General features: G+C 36.8%; 1 pseudogene; it reads left to right on the top strand.

Annotated features, from left to right (window-relative positions):
* Positions 1-3,358: 3,358 nt before the first annotated feature.
* On the top strand, positions 3,359-3,859 carry LOC121487815 (annotated as a pseudogene).
* Positions 3,860-4,119: the final 260 nt, after the last annotated feature.

The raw sequence follows: 4,119 nt of genomic DNA, 5'->3' as shown, positions 1-4,119 counted from the left end.
AATGAAGACATTTGTTTGTCCTTGAATTGAAATTGACATGGAAACTTTTATATTTGTGTTAGGGAATGGAACTAATTTATCTTCTACCCCAACTAGAATAGGAGACATAGAAAGGGTAAATGTGACTTGCGGTCTGCTGGCTAAAAAAGAAATGGCCAATTCACTGAAAATTTATTTATGTCAACCTAATTATTTACCATGTGTATGTAATATAAAGAAGTGGATTGGTTACTATAATTTCTATTCTTTAATACATTGAGGGAATAGTGTGAAGACATATTTATCCATTTAGATGTTTAAATTAATCGAGGCAGAGGTGCGTGGGTGGCTCAGTAGGCTAAGTGTCTGACTTTGGCTCAGGTCATGATCTCAGGTCCTAGGATCAAGCCCCATGTCCAGCTCCCCACTGAGTGAGGAATTTGCTTGTCCCTCTCCCTTTGCCCCTCCCCTTGCTCCTGCTTGCTCTTTCTCTCATATAAATAAATAAAATCTTAAATAAATGAACAGAGGCATATTATCTTAACTCTGCAAGAATAGAAACATTGTATTACAGCAAAAAGCCCAAGGTAGCCAAGAGGCTGTTCAACTTAGGATGTTGATCCCATTTATTTCCTAACACTCTGAGGACAATGCATAGGGAACTTTCTAATAAAATCTCCCAAACTACTTTATTGGTATATTTAATGGCATTGATGTTTATTCATTCAAGCAGTGAACTTAAATACAGTGCCTGGTATGCACATACTGCATTAAACAATTGGAAGTGGTATAAATATGAGTAAGATATGATGCCCGCTGTCAAGGAGTTTATGGCATAATAGCACTAGAACTCAGTCCAGTGTTTGGGACTCAGTAAATATTCATCAAAAACATTTGGGCAATTAAAAAGGTGCCCAAAATATTGTTGACAAACTACATGGAAGATTTGAGTAAGGGTTTAAAGAGTTGATCTTGAAGATGAGTGAATGTGTGCAAAGATTTTAAGGAAATAAGGTTTTTTAGAAACAAGAACAGACTTGCCATGATACAAACTTACAGTGTTTGTTCACTTGAAGAAGGAATGGAGATCGGTTTATGATGTTGGACTTAAGACTCTGAGTGGGAACAATCGTAGATGATGATGGTAAATATGGTGAATCTAGAGAGTGTGGTCCTGTTTGGCTCTATTTAAAGGAGCTTTGGAACTACTCTTTGGAATGTAGAAATCCAGAGTAGGTTTTAAAAATAGGAATTGTAGAAGCAGATTTGTGAACTTTAGAAGCAGTGTGGATATAGACTAGAGGGGAAGGTTGGTGTCAGGAAGAAGGATAGAGAATTTTTTCAGGAGATTAGAAGGAATATATTAAAGCCGTGACATGATAAAGTTGGGGAGAAAAATGGACAGTTTTGAGTGGCTGACTTGGTGGTTGATTATATATGGGGTACAGGAGAGGGGAGTTGAATTTACCACTATAGCTTTTCTAGGCATGCATTCTTGAGCATAACTGCATAAAATAAATTGGATTAAATGGAAACTATTATAAAATTCAACCTCATGTTTGTTGTTGTTAAAAAATGAATTTGACAGGGCACATTCAACTAAGGACTGATGAGTCATAAATCATTAAGCAATAACCTTGGGACCTTGGTGAATTTTTCACTATTCTTTAGCACCTACTGGAATTCCAGGCTAACATCAAAAGCTTTTTAGGGTTAAGGAAGCAATGCTTCCCATGCTGTAAACATTACATAAGTGCAGGAGTACCTCACAGTAATTGAAATCACATTTTTTTCCCCTTTTATGTGGGGGCAGTTAGCATCTTCCTCCATAATTTACCACAGAGTAGGGGTTAAGTATATTTGTTAATTTGTGCATATTGCTTATATCTTTGACAATTAATGGCAGAAGCTTTTAAAAATGATCTCTTAACCAATCTACTGGTTAAATAACACTTAATTCCTTCTTAAAGCAGGCCCACTGTTGCCCAAAAAACTTTGAGTGCCTTGGCTAAGACTACTCTCTAGGCTACTTGCTCACATTGAATCCTTATGAAGAACGAATTGGGCTTGGTCCCAACCTGATAATGTCATTTTAAGTGGTTGTAATGGTTTTGAAAATTAATTACATTGTATTAATAAAATATAAATATAAAATGTAAGGGAGATGATTTCTCTGAAAATCATGTCAAATGCTTTTGAAAGACTCAGTAGATATGAGTTGCTAAAAATTACTATCCAAATAGATGTGAATAAAACATATGTGAAATAAATAGTGAAATTAGAAGATCTACTTCAAATTCTTATTTTGTTAGTGTTTGTATATTTTTGTTCTGTTTTAAAAAAAACTAAACCAGAAATCATTGATGATGCATTATGGATGAATTTGTTGATGAAAGACAACAGGGAAATCTAATCACTAGTCATATACACACTAAAAATAGTCTTGGCCTTGTATCAAAATAATAGCAAAAGATCTTTGGTTTTGGATTAAATAAAATGTTTATGAAGAATATGCACTATTTAGAAAATTTCTGGTTTATGAAAAATATGCACTATTTAGAAAATTTCTGATTTAACTATTTTAGTTTTGAACAAACTGTCAGGTGATAGTTTCAATGTCATGGACAAGAGATCCAGTGAGAGCAACACATATTAAGGAAGTGTACATTAGCAATTAAACAGAGGCATGGACATTCCTTAATAACTGTTCAAGCACACCACTGGGCTCTAGCCTTTACCATCCTGGCCCTAGATAGAGACATTAACTTCCTCGTAAGATTGTTTAATCGCATGTTTACAGCTCTGTTCACATAACAAACCATTCCTATCAGAGAAAGGAAACATTAGAGAGGCATTTTGAGTAATCTTGGAATAATATCAAACAGAAGTGATTTGGAAACACAGTTATCACCTAGGTTCACACCACTGTTTAGTAACGTTACACCGTGGTGAACAGCTATATTCCATTGACTACTAAAATACTTCTCATTTTGTTTTGAGAAGTGGTCAGAACAAGAAATAAGTTATTTTTGTGGGACTGATTTGACCTTTAAATGGAAGGTTGCTTGCCAGGAAAAGACTCCTTGGACAATTAGGAATCTTAGGACTCCTCTCTGTAGTATGAGCTTATGGAAAATTCTTTTCATAGGTGTGGCAGATAGACCTTGGAAATGCTCTGTATAATCTCCTATCCTTGAGTGTGGACAGGACCTGTGACTTGCTTCTTACCAACAGAATATGGCAAAAGTGAGGGGATGTTTCTCCCGTAATTAGATTTATCTATCTCTTCCTTCCACATATAATTGTGTCTTGTTGGCATGCAGTAAAGAGACTCTTCTGGCTCTTTTCCTCCCTGGCTGCTTGAAGCTCGGCCGCCATCATGAACCACACAGTAACTATCTGGACCAGGAAGTTCATGACCAACCGACTGCTTCAGTGGAAACAGATGGTCATTGATGTTCTTCACCCCGGGAAGGCAACAGTACCTAAGACAGAAATTCGGGAAAAACTAGCCAAAATGTACAAGACCACACCAGATGTCATATTTGTATTTGGATTCAGAACCCATTTTGGTGGTGGCAAGACAACTGGCTTTGGCATGATTTATGATTCCTTGGATTATGCAAAGAAAAATGAACCCAAACATAGACTTGCAAGACATGGCCTGTATGAGGAGAAAAAGACTTCAAGAAAACAGTGCAAAGAACACAAAAGCAGAATGAGAAAGTCAGGGGGACTGCAAAAGCCAACGCTGGTGCTGGCAAAAAGTGAGCTGGAGATTGGACAACAGAAGGAGTAAAGATTCTGCAGTGGCTTTATCTGTGGTGATTGTGCAGATTTTTCATGAGAGGATTAATAAACTAAGAACGTTAAAAAAAAAGAATCTTCTTATGCCCTTGAAAAACAAGATGCTATAATAGGAACTGCCTATGAAGAGGGTCTGTTATAGACTGAATGTGTCTTTCTCAAAACCATATGTTGAAATCCTAACCCCTGGGATGATGGTATTTGGAGGCGGAGCCTTTAGGAGTAGATTAGATAGAAGTAATGCCCTTATAAAAGGGACCCCAGAGAGATCCCCTTGCCTCTTCAGTCAGGTGAGGGCATAGGAAAAAGATGGCAGCTATTTGTGAACCAGGA

The sequence above is a fragment of the Vulpes lagopus genome, chromosome 3, assembly GCF_018345385.1.
Source record: "Vulpes lagopus strain Blue_001 chromosome 3, ASM1834538v1, whole genome shotgun sequence".
NCBI lineage: Eukaryota > Metazoa > Chordata > Mammalia > Carnivora > Canidae > Vulpes > Vulpes lagopus.
This window is presented reverse-complemented; position numbering and strand designations above follow the sequence as displayed.